This window comes from Nymphalis io, chromosome 14 (assembly GCF_905147045.1).
Source record: "Nymphalis io chromosome 14, ilAglIoxx1.1, whole genome shotgun sequence".
NCBI classification, from domain to species: Eukaryota; Metazoa; Arthropoda; class Insecta; order Lepidoptera; family Nymphalidae; genus Nymphalis; species Nymphalis io.
The window spans coordinates 2,489,584-2,509,642 of NC_065901.1; the positions used below are offsets into that span (position 1 = coordinate 2,489,584).

The 20,059-nt window shown below is 30.3% G+C and overlaps 1 protein-coding gene across 1 annotated transcript in view; it reads right to left on the bottom strand.

The window, feature by feature from the left end:
* LOC126773357 (acetylcholine receptor subunit alpha-like 1) overlaps positions 1 to 20,059 on the bottom strand; it is a 232,425-nt gene that overhangs the window by 16,720 nt on the left and 195,646 nt on the right. The gene's annotated exons all lie outside the window — the stretch shown is intronic.

Sequence of the window (20,059 nt, forward strand, 5' to 3'; positions counted from 1 at the left end):
ATATTTAAGAAGCCCAATAGGAATTTACCCAAAATTCTAATTAGATAAATTGTATGATTAAAAACTAATTGCACGAATGATCTGCACGATCTAGATAGACTCGGTTAAAAAAATATAACTAACTCAATAATGATAAATCTGAATTCTAAAATGAATACTCTGTCGATGAAAAAATTCAATGCGAAATTCTTCGAAAACCATGAACTGTATGTAATAACTAGTTTGATCATAGTTACAGTCAGCAAGGCTCGACTTCGAGTAGAGAAGTCAGTTTAATGAAATTTCTCGCGAACAATCGACAAAGTTAACTCAGTTTTGATATATAACGGAGGGTTGCCGATATCATCTTTGTTCAGAGTTCACAGTTCGAGATAATGAAAGACCGAGTTCCGAGATTTGTTTTTCTTCGATAATTTATAAGTGTTAAAGATTTTAAATTTTCTATTAAATTTTTTTTTTCACAAATATATGACGTTTTAAATACTCGTACATTTTTAGTTTATAATAATAATAATTTATTTAAACACACAAACATAAAACATAAGTTGACATATGCATTACAAACTGTTACGCTTATATACTAAGGCATAACATTAAAATTTTGGTTTTACTTGATTTTTTTTAACTAGATTTCGACTTGTGATTTTCCGAAACAAATATATAAATTAAATATAACCTGAAATACTCTAAACAAATATTTAACCGGTAATTTAAAATACGAACTGGGCCTTAATTATTTTTTTTGCATTAAAAAAGAAAGCATTTAACTTTAATACTATGAAGCGTTTAACCGCAATTTAAATTATAAGAAAATCTCAGAATGGAGCGTTGTAGGAGGAATGCAATTTCTATCTGATCTAGAGTGTGAAGTCTTTGGTAATTAAAGTTAAAGGAATCCAAAAGTTTACAAGAATGAAACTTCTAAAATGTACTTTAGTTGTTTGTACATTGAGTAATGCTCTGGATGCAAGTTTGTTTCTGCAATTGTTTCGACTCTGCTTATTTCGACTAAGTTCCTTGTTTAGTTTCTTTTAAACCAGCTTTGTGTTTATTGTAGCAGACAATATAAAAAGTAATTGATAATTAGTAGTAGTATTGTAAATCAACATCACCCTCAATGACGGACATAAATTATGTAAGGGTTTTGATCTTATAAATGGATTCAGTTTTATAAAAAACAATACTACAATGCTCAATATATAACAATATCGTATAAATACAATTTATTGTTCACCGAAACACAAGAAGAACGAATGAACGTGAAGTGCAAATAAATAAGGATATTTAAATATTATTATAATTATAAATATTAAAATATTAACAAATTTAATGAAATAGTTTAACCACATAAAATGGCTTACATATTTAGATATAAAAATACTTACGTCTTTTCATCATCATGTTTTTTTATATTTGTAGCGTTTGATTATTTAAGTTTTGATTAAAGGAAAAAAAAATCGTTCAAGTAAATAAAAGTGAATAAACGAATTGAACAGAAATTTGCTTTCATACGTAACGAGCTAGACATCAATGGTTGTGCGTGTATACAATATATTGTTCGATTGATTGCTCCTGCGTTCCCGTGAATCACTTTCACGTATCCCCAATGGTGCTTACCACCTTTTTCATCTTACTATCCTACATCGGAGCCAATTATAAAGTTTAATGAGCCGTCTGCACTGCCCGGGTACCGGTTGGCATTTATTTACATCAGTACAACCCTCGGTGAAAATAAGATTGGAGAGCCGCCACTCAGGTAATTATCTCGCTTGAATGTATAAATTTAATACATAAATTGTATTTTTTAACAGGTCTTTTGTTATTTGGCTCGAAGGACAAGTTCAGCATGAGACTAAAATAATTTTGATTGGAATATTGTAAGTTTTAATATTTATTGTAATGTTTTATATAAAATATTACATATTTTGATTAAAGTTAAAAAAAATCCTTAAAGTAAATAAAAGTGAAATAATAAATTAAAAAGAAATTTGCTTTTATACGTATCGAGGTCGATACCAATGGTTGTGTGTATATACAATATAAAATATTAGATATTTTATATAAAAACATAACAATATATTTTATTAGAACAGCACAACTATAAGAAAACATTTTTCCAAAACATGGTCATATTGTAATTACTTTTCTTCAAAATGTACTCCTAAGGCATGGAAATGATAAGAGATTAGTAAAATAAGATAACAGATGACACTTAATGGGAAAATGGAATTGCCTATTAAGAATCTTAATATTACACCACGCGGCCACAGACTACCATCTGAACGGAGTGTCCGAAGTTACACCATTCGAGCATGACAGGCACCTACTATCCACTCTGATGAGTAATTAAACTTTGTAATTGGATTGGGCTGGTACTTGGAATAGCGAAAGTTATTTTAGTCACTTGCTCTGCCTCTAAACGTTGGTAGCGAATATTTGAAGATACAAAAATTAAATCAATTTTTATAATAAATTTCTAAAACTGACTTAGACTGTTATAGTCTAACTAAATGCATATTTTATAAATGTTCTGGCTTTAGAGTTTCGACGATTTTATCGTTTATTGTATTTTCATTATGTATTGTCTTTAAAGCATTTATAAATAGTATTTAACATTGTGATTATTGTAAAACCGTATGGTCGTGGTTGCGCTTTGTTCATGATCATCATCATCAACTCCCTAGTTATTATATCTACCAGACAGCAATACTTTTTTTCTATATTCCATTTTCAATATTTATGCTATCAGTTATAAGAAGTGGACAAGATTGCTTTTAGAATAATGATTATAGTGATAATATGAAAGTAAGATTAAAATAAGACTATCCAGTTCTAGCATATTCGTGTATCGTCCTGCCTTTGTAGATATACCGCTTGACATGACAATCGGTTAAACGATATAGAAGTTGACGTGATGTAGCGCCATCTAGAAGCGAGTTACAACAAATAAATTGTAAGCGGTCAAATGGTATCGAAGTCCATTAATCTCAAGCATGTACCAACATCTATCTTTATATATACATATGGCATATACCCACAGAAGGCATGGTTTTATATATTAGATCCAATTACTTAAAAACTTTCAGAGAAACAAATTAGAAATATATGATACAACGAACAATTTGTATCGAATTCTGATTTTCTTTTTAATTATGCCATTGCGTTTCAGTTTTTAATATTAATTATACATTTCTAAATGTGCAAAATATTAGCATATCACTTAGTACATTGAGTTAAAATTTTAATACAAATTACAATTTTTTTTTTTGGTCTTATTTAAATATTATCATAAGTGATCAATGGAATCAATTAGTCGATATATCATAATGATTTCAACCGATACTTCAGTGTTTAATAAATATAAAAAATATTGGAATATGTTTAATTGTGTTCATGCTTTAAAATACTTTGTTTAAAAAGAAAATACTGCTGTGATTGAAACTTTTTAAGTTTAAATGCGAATAGTCGAGAACTGATTGGACAAATCTTTTCCAGAGTGAAACAAGCCACCAGGTTGAGTTTTATTGACGTTGACAAATTACTTTCACCGCAAAAAGCAATATGAAACCAGGGTTTCGCTTCTATTATACCTGTTCCTTGAATTTTCTCACAAATCATCTGTTTTGATTAAGTTTTTTCAATGGTATGTAAAAAAAATACTCTAGGTCTAGATACAAATTGGTCTGCATACACTATCAACCTTCAGTTGACGCCATATATGGTCATAAACGCGCGCGTTGAATGTAATAAATTTATAGTTGATGTGACATTTTTTTAGAAATACTTAGTTGTTTCAAGAACTTGCTAGATTTACAGACTAACTACTATTCATCGTCGGGAAAGGATGTGTGTGAATCTCTTTGCGGAAACAAAATTAAACGTGGCATTGTAAAATATTTTAGTAATACATTCCATATTATGACGAATTAGGATTCGAAAATTAAGGTTCGAAATTGTCATAATAATGTGTGTGATATTTAGTTATTTATGTTATTATTTATAAGACAAAAAATGCTCAATTTGTTTCTGAGCCTTAAAAACAGGACTTAAATGTTGCTGACACTTAGCTTATTTAAAAATATAATTAACAATATTGAATCGCCCTATGAATATCTAATAACGTGAACATTTGTCGTAATTCAGTCTTTAAAAATAGTCTTACAATAATAATAAGTTTAAAATTAATTATTTTTATAAATTATATAAGATAAAGAAGAAGCGCATTCCTATGTCAACATTGGAAATAGGTGTGGAAATATTTATTTATGGCTTTAATTTAACGAAGCGTATTTATGTAATCATTGTTATTAGTTCTAGTATATATTAATTACTACCTTTATACTTTTTTATTTTTCAATACATTTCCATGTTATTAATTTTCATTGTTTTTTTTTTTTTAATTTAATTCTTTATGCTTTTATGTCCCCCTGAATCAGGTCAACGTTCTATGATATTGGGATTTTATTACAACTCTGCTCAATTGTTTCATTTGTATTGTAACTTTTTTATTTGATTAATATTCAAACAGTTTTATTGATGGTAAAAGTTTTTTAGTCCTATGAAGTTGCATATTTATTTTGTAGCCATTGTATGAAGCGCATAAGTACTATGTATTAATTAATATGCAAGTGCCACAGTCGGTTACTAATACAAGATTTAATATAAATCAGTTTATATTTGTTCTTATTAATTACTTTTATCTTTTGGCTTGTGTAACATACGCTTTTTTTGGCTATATTTTTATAATTGCGTTCGAACATTTAAGCCGATTGTTTTTCTTATTTATCTTTGCGAGCTTAATCAACTTTATCTACGATTTGCTTTTACTGCTTTGCAACTTCAGCAATACGCCTCAGGATGTGTCAGATTGAACGGTCATAAAAATCCTTCAAACAGTTGTTCATGTAGGCAGTTTGATGGATTGAACTACTTACATAAAATTGCTAGAACTTTTTAAACACAATCAACATCTCTACTCTATTCTTATATTTATATGATATAATGTTGCAAGTTCAAAATAATATTCATATAATAAGGGTTCATATAATTAAACAAGTGACAGAAACTTGAAGAGAATACTTAATTATATATAAAAATATATGTACAGCATGTTTATTATTAGTGACCCTGTAATGAGATCCAAGTGAAGGTAATTGAAGAGCATAAGCGGAAACGGACTTAGAACTGTTTTTTTTTCTTATAGTTAAAGTTTAATCTTTTAGTACTTCCGTAGACTTCGTAAGTCTGATAAGTTTATCAGGTGAGCATATTAAGTAGGCAGTATAAATCCTTTTCCGAATATTTTTTTATAGTTCTTACTTAACTCTTAAAATGTCATAATGTCATTCTTTACATATGCGTAATACTGTTTGGCTGTAAGAAAAATCATTCAAATAACTCCTGACCGATTTAGTAAATTATTATAATTGATTATTATAATGCGCAACTATATGCGCAATCTATATCACTCGAGTTTCGTAATCTAATGAAAAGTTTGGTGGCTATTTCACCATTGTTTCAATGCGGACGTTGGACTATTGATTGATAGTAAGCTTGTAGTACATACACAGACGTTATCAAAACTGTAAAAATGAAATAAATAATCATTGCATTTATCTCGGCCGGAAGACGTCTTCTGTTGGACAAAGGCCTCTCTCTAGTATTTCAACGACAGCCGATCTTACGCTACTTGCATATGCTCCGCCCACAGCTTCTTCAGTTCGACAATTCTTGGGGCTATATCGCTTCGCTTGTGGATTTGTTTATCTCTAATTTGAACTTGGAGGGAAACTCCGAGCCTAGCTTCCTCTATTGTTTTCTGAGTGACCTTGTAATAAGTAATAATATATCACACGATTCTAGTTTATATTTAATTATTATCCTATCCGTGTTTTAAAATTTGAAAATAAAAACTAGTCAGTAGTAAAAGATCAAGCTCATTAGCTCGTATAATATAAATAATAAAAGACTTATTTTTCATACATTTTTAATGGTTTTCATATCATAAATTTTTAATATCCGCTTTCTCTTTTCAAATGAGTCGTTACACTAATGAGGTCTTACGCAGCATTACGTAACGGAATTCCATTATCCTGCCACAAAGCCATCATAAATCAAGGGGGCCACTAAAGTTGACGTCTTTTTTAATAACAATGGACGCCATGTCCCCTTTTGTGTTACTGGCTATCGCAAACAAGCTCCGGAAATAGAGAGCTTTGGAGCTGTACTTTCAGCTATATCTGAGACGTTTGTCGACGCTTCCGCAATCCGAAATTCAATTCCGATAAGTTAAATTAAGACGACGCCTTTTGAGTGAATTTTAGTTGATTTCAAAATATTACGATTTTAAGTTGTTCTTATTCTATTGTTTTTATCTCAATCCTGATATTTTTTATATGAATTTATTTAAATTTAAATTCGTTAGTGTCATAATTTTGTGAATGTTGTCACACCTTCTAAAATTTTATATTTAAGTATGTTACTGAATCAATATGTTTTGATTTTATATCAAATGTAACGACTACTAGTAATCTTAATTAGTAAGTAGTAAGTATATTGTATTTTAACTTCTGTTATGTTTTGGAAGAAATATTAGTTTTTTTTTTTCTGTTAGGATGTTGTAAAATTGAAGAGAAAAATCATCAACATCAGCCCGTGTCACTCTTCACGGATATCATCACTCTACTTAGACTGTATCTAACTCTCACTCTTCTCTACGTTTGCCAACAATAACCAGTCTTGTTGCCAAAATAATACTGTTGCTTAAAATAGTGTTAGCTTAATTTTAGTATTCTCTGAAGAGTAATGGTCTGTTGAAGAATTTATTTCATAAAAATAATAAAGCAAAATGTGTGATATCTTGTTAAGTTGACAATAATGATTAAGATTTTCTTCAATAAGGAATGGGATTATTTCTCTTTTTTTAGGCCAAGTAATGGCTTATTAAATATATTATTGTTGATTTACTGCGTTTTTCGTAGAATATGTGAAATAATAGTCGATAGTAATTGATTAAATAGCGATAAAAATAACTGAAATATGTGATTATCGAAATAAAAAAAATAAATTATGTTAGAATTTGTCGATGTATTACGGGTTCGCAGTACATAGATTTCGGAGTTCAGATGGCAATTGCTCTTTGTAAAAATTAATAACCTGACAGATTTTAGATTAGAGTTGAAAGCAAATCTTGGCACAATGCCAGAAAATACTGGAAAATAAGAACACGATTTATTGGAGCCATTAATATACCTCTGATATGTTTTCTCGATCAGAAACATGGAAAGTTTTAAATCTTTATTATTATGTATAAGTCTTGGTACGTATATATGATCGTGTTCCTAAGGGCCTTGGCTCATAAGTTGGTATTCCCAGCGACATCGTGCTACTATCCGACAGGTGGTACTGTAATTATGTTAATAACAAATTATAAGTTTAGAGATATTCGAAAAATCTGCAACTTATGGAAGGTGTTTCTTTCTTTCAGAAATTTCAATGTGTTTATATATATTGTAGCTTTTTTGTGTTATAAGCAGGCGCCTATAACCCAAAAAACAGCTACATATAATGGGACATCTGATGGTAATAATAACCATTTCTTTGTCAATGCGCCACCAACCTTAAGAACTGAGATGATGGCATTGTAAGAAATACTAATCATCGCTTACATCGCCAATGCGCCATCATATTATGTCCCTTGTGCCTGAAGTTAAACTGGCTCACTCACCCTTAAAACCGGAACGTAACAATACTAAATATTTCTGCTTAGCGGTAGAATATCTGATGGGTGGGTGGTACCCATACAGACGGGCCTACACCAAGCCCTACCACCAGGTAAATGTAGCTGTGTTTATATTCGCTTATATCAGCTAAAAACATAGTCACATATATAGCAATACAATGTCTATCACTGTTAAATTAATATACAGCGCAAGATATAGATGGTAATCGATAAATGCCTATTAAGCCTCATTGAAACTAAGACAATGAACAGATTATTGGTCACAAGATTGAGCTGAATTCAACTAATTACCTGTTATTGAAACCGGCTCACTTCAGATATTACATATATTAAACTAATTGATTTTTTTATACATCAACCTTTTTTTATTGTAAAAAATTCAATATAGTTCAAATAATACAAATTATATTACCTTATATTTATGATAAAGTTAAAGTCAAATTATTTATTGAAAAAATAAACGTTACACCTGCTTATTGACTATCAAAAATCTATAATAATAAAATACTAAAAAATTATTTAAAAGACCACATTTAGGTATTGGTATGTATGTATGTTCTCTTAGAGTTATAATCATAATAATAATAATCTCTTAGAGTTATATATATGGTTTTGATTAAGGTAGGTTAGATTCGTTTAATCAATGTAAACTGAAATGTAATGAAGTCGTTTTAAAGGGTTATCCTCAATTACATTGAGTGCTTATAAATAATATTACAATTTTAATTTGACCGTTGACGCTCATTATTTTGATATCTTTGTCCCAAGACAGATTTTTGGTATCATTTCTTTCTTGTTCCTTGAGGCAACTGTCATGTCAGTCACATTTACATTTCTCCCTTTTCTTACGCAACAGAAAAAAATCTGACAATCACAACAAGGCTTATGACAGCTTTTAGGGACAAGGATTTCCCTATTGACTGGCCTCGTTCGGATATATAAATAAAATGTGGCGTTATGATAATATTGGATTTCATCTTATTTGACATAATTAAAATATATAAGTAAAATTTTTGTGTAAATTTTAATGGCGTAAATATTATATTTCTTCTTCAATATTTTTTTTTATTAAATATTATTTTAATTATCTCCCTAAATGTAATTGAATTTCAAAGCAAGTTTTGATGCGTTATAATTTATACCAAATAATTTAATTAATTTTAATTACGTTTTATAAGCCGATAGCTTCCTATATTCATTATATAGGAAGCCTAGTGGTTTAGAACAAGCTAATCTTAACCGTAGATCTAGAGGAAAACATTGTGAGCTTTCCACAACAGTAGCGTGGTAGAAAATGCTCCAAGTCTTCTTCTCAAGAGGAGAGGATTTCCTTAGTCAGCTGTTTAACGGTTACAGGCTGTTATTTTTTATTAATAAACTTCACTAAGCTTCATAATTGTAATATTGAATAATGAATATATGTATTGTTATTACATACAAAACTGTATTAAGCTTTATATACTACGAGAATCTACAGATACACAGTAAATAGAAATAAAATAGACACAAAGAACGAAATATTAACGGTCAGTGACTTTCGGATAGAAAGGACAACAAAGAACAGTTTTTGCTTCTGTTTTCACATTGCGTTAACGACAATATCTACTTTTGTTATGCGAAAACTTGATGTATTGTTGAGCAAAGGATAAAGCGTCTTATGATAATACAAAACGGGTAAGTGTTTGGTCGTTTTGAAGCACTATACAAAAAGAAATGAGTAACTCTAGGTTTTAAATTGAATTTAGTCAGGTCGTAAACAAGAACTAGAGTAGTGTATATAATACAAATGATTTTTTTTCAAAAATATAAGGAATAAACGAAGTTCATCCACAAATTCATACGAAACATTTTAGAATGTATATTTTATTTAACTGACTCGTTACTCTTGTGGTTACTATTGTAAGTAAATCCCAAGGTTCTGGGTTCAAAGCCTGTGTTGGAATATTAAGAAGTTATCAGGTTTTTCTGTTGTGAAATTCTAAAAATAGCGATGTTGTTATTCGTATGGCTCATGATATCTTAATAAAGTAGTCGGTCTCACTTTTTCCGGTCGTATCGGATTATGAGAGTTAGGGAATATATAGTGCACCTGTGCTTGTGCACACATTATCTTGTGCACTAAAGTATGTCCTGCACACTTGGCTAATCTTCCATTAGATAGGTAGTCGTGGCCGTAATCGAAGAGGCGAACACTATAATGATGTATTGGAAATATCAGAAGATAATAAATCCCCTGTATGACATTCATTCTGGAATAATTTTTATTATGAATAACTTCACGGTACGAATTGATTTCAAATACTTACAACATAATATCCTTTGTGTACATGTATGCGTGTATGTGAGTAAAAGTGACAATGTATGTGTAGGGATGTATAATGAGGGCTTATCTTTTACCAATCGTCTTGTCCCATATACTTTATCCATCGATTTAATGCCAGATCATTGTAAATCGTTTCCACTAAGCCATTAACAGAAGTTAATGTACTGAAAATGGTTTGATAACGATACTACGATTACAGAACTGGGACGTAGATTATAGTTACATATAAACTTATATTACGAATGCCATAAGAAGATCGCATTTTTTGAAAAAATGCACTGGCTGAATTCCAGGTCCATGGTCTAGGACGGCATAAATTTGGCACAAGCATCATTCACATCCATTGATATTTTACTTGTATATTGATTTTTTTTACGTAAGAGGGGTCAAACGAGCTGGAGGCTCACCTGATGGAAAATGACTACAACCGCCCATGCATCTCCCGAGTGTTTGCAGGTACGTTGCCGGCCTTTAAGAAATGAATACGCTCTTTTCTTGAAGATTACTATGTCATAAAAAAATTGACATATTGATTAAAAACTCACCTTGTATATCTCTCGCAATGTTAAAAAATGCCTTGCGATGATACGCTATTTTGAAGCGTATATCATTTAAATGTTAAAATTATTACAATAAATATCGCATATCACTTACCGAGATTTAACCAGCGTGTTTTGAAATGAGTTTCAAGTTTGTTTGGAGTTTTTTCTAACAAAAGCGCTCCCACTGTTCTTTAAGCGTTACCAATATATTCTCAAACTGTCACATTATAATATTATTAGTAAAATTTTGTGTAAATATTATCCAAAAATAAATAGTGACACTGAGAGTATATTACAGCTGAAACACATATAATTGCGGTCATCAAATAGGTTTATGTAAATATAGTCCACACGAAGGGGTGATGGTTTGAGGCTCTAATTTCTAATATCGACTATTCCTATTCCAGTTTTATTACCGGATTTAACGTTCGGTGTTGGGTTTATTCACACTGCAGGTAAATCATAGAAAAATTGTATTAAGTCTAGTTCGATATTTTACTCAAGCAATAATATATATAGATGAAGTTAAATAAAGAATAATTATACATACTCTGTTTATAAAGAAAGGTTATAAACTATATAAAAATGCGCCACTACTTACAAAAACGATTTAACTCGGGCGAAGCCGTACAGAGGATTTACTATTATATAATTTTATGTTAACTTTAATAAACTTAAACCATTTATATTGGTAAGTCGTATTATAATAACAAATATTGCTAAGCAATACCCTTAGAACGTTGAAAGAATATTCCATAACAATACTTTACTGCAGGTCGACAGATGATGAATTGCAATACAAATTAAGGATATAAAAATTTAAAAGCATATTGCTGCAAGCCGTATTTTATATTATATACACATATACAGGTTTATAAAATAATTGGTAATAAATTGAAGTTGCTCTTGATTATTCTTTTGTTTATATATAAAGTGATTGTTATAGCTGCTATAAATACTCATGGAATACCTAACCTGTTTGCCTAAAATATTAAAGTCTCATTTGATATTGCACCCATTAAATATGAAAACCCTAATGTAAATTGAGTGAATAGCTTCGGCATAATACCCACCAATATTGTTTGCAAAACATTAATGTAGTTGCATTATTCGCTCTTCGTTAATGATTGCAAGGTGCAGTGATTATCCAATGTGCTCGTGTCTCAGAGGTCGTGGATTCAAGGCATAAATTGATATCAATTTATTCAAGGATAAGCATTAAACTTACTTATTGATTATAATGTTGCATATTTCAATTGTCGTTCTTTCAATGTCTAATAAATATGACCTATAAATAAACTGTAAATTTTTGCCAATTTGTTACTGAAACCATATAATTATTTTTTGACTATAATCCGAATCACGACCTACTTTAAGCAACGTATATCTATTGTTAAGAAAGCTCAATATTCATCGCTAGGAGGTGGGAATTATTTTTAATCAAATGATATGCGTCGCATTGACGAGGTAATTATTGATTTATTTCTTGCAGTGAAAGTTTATCCACTTACCGGATAAAGAGGCACATTTGCTCATCTTGGAAGAACTTATATCAACTTTTACTATATTATAAAACAAAGTATAATAGATGATAAAACAATTTATTGCTACTAAATTTTATAAGATAAAGTAGCAAAATATCTGCAGTGTGCGTGGTTCCCATCGTCATTCTAGGCAACTTTATGCCCCCCTACGTACACCCTCCCATCACGATACAACTTTATATATTATGTCATAAACATCTTGTAAACCATAACGTAGTACATTCGTTTTTATTTCCTCAGATAAAAGTGGACATGCATACGTTAGTTTCTGCAGAATAGCGTCTTGGTATGTTGATTGTGAACATAAAAGATCGAAAGATGTGGACGGTTTTTTTTATGGAAAAGTATTTCAGTAAAAGCAGACTTGGAAATTTGAATTTGGAATTTGTTCTATTTCCAATTAATAAATAAACTGAAAGTTATATATATATATATATATATATATATACATTTTTTGTAACTAGCACTCGCTCGAGGCAGCCTTGTTGAATTATTTTTATTTTCATCTTATCATATAATTTATAACTGCCTTTGCATTCGGGTTCGAATATTTCATAAAAATACGGTTGTTCTAATGAAATGGACCCTTTGAATTGTTTTTCGTTTCTGTTATTACAACCCGGACTTTGATTGTAGCTATTTTATGGATATAATAGGGTAAATATGGCCATTTTCTTCTCTCAATCAACAAATATTCAAATATATTCAGAGACTTGAAAGCTTCTTTGTTATTAAATATTATTTAAAAAGGATGGAAAAAATAGTTTTCGTTCTGTTAACTACTGGATAAAAATAATTACGACATATAAGAGTTAATACTTGAATAACTATCGGTAATCACCTACAGTGGATTATAATCAGTCATCAGACAAAGAGCCTCTCACTAATTCGCTGTCAAACGACGATAGGCCAATTCTGATCGTGTGACGCCTATCATACTGTCGAACACTAAGCTATAATCATTTATGCCTTACGGAATTAGCGTTCATAATGGTTGGTACAAGAAGTTTTTGTACTATCTATATATATATATATATATATATATATATATATATATATATATATATTACTAAATAATCTAGTTTTGCCTATATTATTTATTGAGGAATGCTTGAAATGTCTTGGCAATGACTTGGCAATTGGGACGCGTCTGTTCATGATGATAGGAACAGCAGTATTACCAAAACATTTAAAGCAGTCCACGTTAAAATATAACCTAACTGAAATCATATTAGTTAAAAACAGTAAATATGTTTTGGCTTTGATTTTTATCTGAAAATCAAACGAATTATTAGTTTTTTATATCGAGTTGACATGATGATTTTTTTTGAGGAGTAGACTAAAATAGGGGGTAATACAACGACTAGACTTTGTGCAAATTTGCATTTATACTTTATGTAACAAAATTTCATGATTGTGTAATTCCGTACTTGGTCAGACACTCTTATATACAAAAGTATATACTGAGATTGTTTAAGTGTATTGGCATATTTTTTAAATCGTCACTACTCTCAGCAACTTTTATACATTGTGCCTTCCTATATTACGTACATTTAATATCGTACGTTAGCATTTTTTATTAGTTTGTAGCATGTTCAGTGCATGCTAACGCTCTCATCAGTCACTTTCCGAACTTATACAATATTATGATAAAATATATTTCTTATATACCGGAGTACTTGTTTTTATTCACACTTACAACAACCAAACTCAGGCAAAACATAATTAATAAATTTATTTAGACACATTTGATAAGGATCTTCACGATGCTGTATATAAAGTTTAAACATAAATTAAGAACTAAAAAACTCAATTGAGTTTTGCCGACTGAACGAGCATATTTGCAATCGATTCATGCGTTTCATATATCTTACAAACCTTCTTGTACCAACCATTATGAACGCTAATTCCGTAAGGCATAAATGATTATAGCTTAGTGTTCGACAGTATGATAGGCGTCACACGATCAGAATTGGCCTATCGTCGTTTGACAGCGAATTAGTGAGAGGCTCTTTGTCTGATGACTGATTATAATCCACTGTAGGTGATTACCGATAGTTATTCAAGTATTAACTCTTATATGTCGTAATTATTTTTATCCAGTAGTTAACAGAACGAAAACTATTTTTTCCATCCTTTTTAAATAATATTTAATAACAAAGAAGCTTTCAAGTCTCTGAATATATTTGAATATTTGTTGATTGAGAGAAGAAAATGGCCATATTTACCCTATTATATCCATAAAATAGCTACAATCAAAGTCCGGGTTGTAATAACAGAAACGAAAAACAATTCAAAGGGTCCATTTCATTAGAACAACCGTATTTTTATGAAATATTCGAACACGAATGCAAAGGCAGTTATAAATTATATGATAAGATGAAAATAAAAATAATTCAACAAGGCTGCCTCGAGCGAGTGCTAGTTACAAAAAATGTTTGCTTTAAAAGATTTGTGAGTTAGGTCTTATATCCTGCGGGCTATTCCATTGTATTTCGTGTTCTGAAATTTTTATAATAATAAAAACTTTAAAGGATTTTTACTTCAGTAATATAGTTTTTGGTTAACGTAAATGAAAATTTCGTACACTGCAAATTACTTGCGTCTTAAGTAATATAAGCAAGTATTTTGATTTTCTTATTACTCGTTAGCTGTATTTTCTTTGGGTCATTTATGAGTTTGCCCAGGATTCAATATTTGAAATAAACGTAAGCTGAAACATTTTATTTGAATTCTAATAATATTCAGTATTTTTATCTAGGGCTTTGTGCTGGCTCGTGTAAATACCGCTCAACCACTGGTTATACTACCACTAAGCAACAATATTGTTGTGCTTTGGTTTAACTGTTCAGTGAGAAAGTGTAAGATTACATGCACAAGATACGTACTCATAACATTAAATCGAATAAGAGACAATATGTATTATGTAGTACAACTAATCTACAAATATCATATTTATTTTAATATAAAGTATTATTCACTAAAGTGTTTTTTCCATGAAGGAAGGTTTTTACATGTAATATACACAAACCTTTTTATTTAGAGTTTGTGTCAGTAAAGGCTAAAAAAACATGACGTACATATCGTGTATTCGTATTTTAATTGATTTGTCTTGCTTTGATTTAAAAGGCACTAAATAGAAAACAAACTCATTAGATACTTTTGGAATATTAGTAATTAATAAAAAAATATTTTATGCATTGTGCTTCAAAACTTTTTTTCCTAGTGTAAAACATAATTGTAATCGTATTTAAGTTTGTTTTTTCCATACATAATATGGTAAAACAGAATAATATGGTAACAGAAATATATAAGGTCCAAATTTTCAAACAGTAAGACATTTTAAGGGATGTGATTAGTATGGATATAGCGTATAAATTTAACCGATACCACCAATTAAAAGCAACTCATATAGTATTTGTAATTTCAAATAGTTTAAGGAACTTAATGAATACATCCGTACTTTAAAGCGATTAAAAACAAATTGGATTATCCGATAAAAAAGTGGCAAGCATCAAGATCATATAAAATTTAACGTTTATTCGTAAAGATTTAATTTTATGACTTTTCTTGGCTTTTCACAACGCGATTTCAAATCCTACCTTAACTGTGGCTTTCGAACTTTGCATACTTTATTAAATGGCATGGGTCGGTATAATTGACCTGGATTTATGATCCTCGAACTCGGAACAGCGACTAAAGGGGAAATGGGATGACATTTTATTATTTATCACCAACATTTATTTGAGCATTATTACACTTGTAAAATGTTTGGTTCTATCCGCAACGTTAATATATCATTTCCATTGCTTTCCTTTTCATATTAAAAAAGCTTTATTAAATAAGACGTATGACTTCGCAGTAAATTATAGACATAAAACAAAAACGTCCGGATACTATTCGTTTAGTTGCATTAAAGATATAATAGTTTATTGTATAAATAAATAATCACTTTCTTGCGGTCACATCCTATTCAATCAATAGAACTCGCATCTCTTATTAAATGTAGTACGTATAAATATGCATTTGCGCAAGCGACACTAGCTCCCCGTTCGAAGCGCTAATGAATTAGTTTGGCGGCGCGGGTCGGAGGAAGGATATTTGAGCGTACACGTATTTTTAGATTTAATTTCTAACGACGAATGAAAAGCCATTTTTTTATAGAATAGGAAGGTGGACGAGCATATGGGCTACATGATGGTAAGTGGTCACCAACGCCCATAGACATTGGCATTGTAAGAAATGTTAAACATCGCTTATATCGCAAATGTGTCACCAACCTTGGGAACTAAGATATTATGTCCCTTGTGCCTGTAATTACAACTGGCTCACTCGCCCCTCAAACCGGAACACAACAATACCAAGTACTGCTGTATTGCGGATATCTGATGAGTGGGTGGTACCTACCCAGACGAGCTTGCACTAAGCTCTACTGACAGTAATTTTAAAAGATATTAATCAAATAGTATCCATGTTCAATTAAATTTAGTTACTATAAACTTTTTAAATAGTCATTTATGGTATGTGTGTATGAATGTATGTGTGTGTTTGTGTGTTTTTTATTTCGAGGCAATGATTTTTTATCGAGAAAATTTTCAATAATCGTGTTTACACTACGTATGCTTTAGTATATAATTAACACAAATTTCATTACGTATTTTTACTACGTGATTGATTAAAAAATATATATATTATGCTGCATCAAACATACCATTCGAGGTTGTATATACCCTTAACATAATTAACAAAATTAGACAGGCGCACTCAAATTACACAGACAAAATTAATACAGTATGTCCAGTAGAGCTAATGTTAAACCATAAACGTAATTTGGACATTAGTTCTTTGCGTTTATTCCATTTTTAAATTGCTCGTTCCGAGGTTAGGTAAAATCTGCTTAAACTGCAAAAAAACGTATCGCGAACTATGACAAATCTTTTAGCCTTCAATTTTTAATACATTTAATTAACTTTAGAAAGCAAATATAAAAGTTGTCATATACAGTTCCTATTTATGTAGTCTTATCCTATAATAATATTAAATACTATAATATAATAATAATAATTTATTCTATGTATTTTTTTTATTCTTTATTATAAAATAAATTATTTTTAAGAAACTGGTCCACACGTCTTTTGATCCAAGAGCTAGTGCTTACATACAGGCATAGATGTAGCTATAACGAATCAATTAGAGAATGTACACTGGACAAGAATGTAGAAAATTTAATCGAGATCATTAAAACCTTAACTGTAACATTAAAACTTTAACGCGCATCCTCAACAGGTCGTACACATCCGATAGGTTAAGCGTACGCAACTCTGAAGTTTAAAATATTATCAGTAAAGTTGGCACGTTTGTTAAGCTACAAAACATAATTCCGTAATTGCCTGTGAATGTCCCACTGCTCGGTTAAGGACCTCCTCTTCCTTTTTGAGGAGAATGTTTGGAGCTTATTCCACCACTCTGCTCTAGTACGGGTTGGTGGAATACACATGTAGCACAATTTCAGTGAAATTATACACATGTAGGTTTCCTCACGATTCCTTCACCGTAAAGTACGAGATGAATTATTATCACAAACATACTAATAAAATACACGAAAGCTCATTGGTGCTTGCCCGGAATCGAACCCACGATATTCGGCTAAAATCTACGTGCACGATATTCAATCCACAGCTATGTCAGCTTAACTCATTATTAAGCGTATTATGATAGCATTAGTGATAGGCACTAAGTATCAAATTATTTTCTCGTTCATTATCAAATTTTATCTATTTAGGGTTAATTAGATTAAAATGTCTGAGAAGGGTGCGTATTGTTAACAAGAAAATAATTTTAAAATCATAATAAAGATTAATAGCCGTATTATAAATTAAATTTGAGACTTTGAAGTTTATTTCATCTATAACGTTACGTGAATTGCTTCATTTATAAGCATGGCTTGAAAATATCAAGGAAATAGAAGTAATGTAATTATTTGCAATTATTTATATAATATTTGATAAATATATACTATTAGAGAAAATAAAATACACAAATAAAAGAATTTAAAGTTAATAGGAATCAAATTATAAACAAAACATAATACAATGTCCTATCGCGCTATGTGGTAAAAATATAATTGGTATCTTTTTTTTTTTTTTTTTTTTATAGAAAAGGAAGGCGGACGAGCATATGGGCCACCTGATGGTAAGTGGTCACCAACGCTCTTAGACATTGGCATTGTAAGAAATGTCAACCATCGCTTAAATATCCAATGCGCCACCAACCTTGGGAACTAAGATTTTATGTCCCTTGTGCCTGTAATTACACTGGCTCACTCACCCTTCAAACCGGAACACAACAATATCAAGTATTGCTGTTTTGCGGTAGAATATCTGATGAGTGGGTGGTACCTACCCAGACGAGCTTGCACAAAGCCCTACCACCAGTAGGGTCTATTTTTATATATTGTTTTATCTTAAGATTATCTAGATGTTTATTAAAAACATAGCTAATTTTAACTTTAGGAGTAAAATGAAACAAATATCGCATAAAACAATCATTGTATATACACATATATGTAAATTTGATAATATTTCAATTGAAAGCATAATTTAAATATATTATAATAAAATAGTTTTATTTTATTACTATAAATTATACGAGAGCAGTGAAGATCTTGTGATTAGAAAACGCGAATCTTCAATCAAGACACCAATAAGTTTTCATAAATTATTTTGTATTTATAATTTGGTTCGTGGTTTAGGCTCCGCTTAATAACTGATAGTCTATATATTATATAAACACCAAATACATTATATATGTTTTTTTTTTTAAATTAACAACAACTATATTAAAATATAACGAGTCGAGTTACAATTTTAATAACAAGCCATTTTCAAATAAAGTTTCAATAAGTGACCTCAGCCTTAAAAAAACCTCCAAATTTCATGAAATCATCGTAACGTGATATTCTAATTAAAACATTTTTGAATATCTCTCATTATGAAGGTTACATTGTACAATATTATGGTCACTTAGTCATATTTAATTAGGTACATAGCTCGCGTCAGCGTGCTGATGTTTCGTCGGCTTTGAAGATGAGTATACCCTAATTTCTTATTTATTTTAATTAAAATGTTTGTAGTTGTAAATTATTACGGAACTCAAACGGATATTAGGTTTTTTTAATTTATTTATTACATAAACATTGCGATAGCAATGAAATTCTGTAATAATATAAGTAATTATATTTTTAAATTTGATAAAATATAAATTACAGTAAAAAATGATTTAATACCAATAATATGTGATCGCGATGACCTTTCATGCCTGCATCATCAAGCATGGTTCCTGTTAATAATTAATATCGTAATCGTTCTGTAGTCTAAATTAAGTCTTAAAGAATGCATGTGTCACCGACTCACTCTGAAGTAGCATGGTGGAATAAAATCTCACAGCTGAACCTTGGAGGCCTTGTTTTTAAAAGGAAATTAGCCCTCAGTTTAGGTGTGACATTTTTACACGCTTGACACTTTTACTGTAACCGTAACAGCCTGTGAATGTCCCACTGCTGGCTAAAGGCCTCCTCTCCTCTTTTTGAGGAGAAGGTTTGGAGCTTATTCCACCACGCTACTCCAATGCGGGTGACATGACACTTTTAGTTTTTTTTTTAATTATTAAAATACATATATATATATATATATGTATTTTAATATTATAATTCATCTCGTGCTTTACGGTGAAGGAAAACATCGTGAGGAAACCTGCATGTGTCTAATTTCACTGAAGTTCTGCCACATGTGAATTCTACCAACCCGCATATATATATATATATAAAATATATATATATATATATTTTATATAGAATAGGAAGGCGGACGAACATATGGGCCACCTGATGGTAAGAGGTCACCAAACGCCC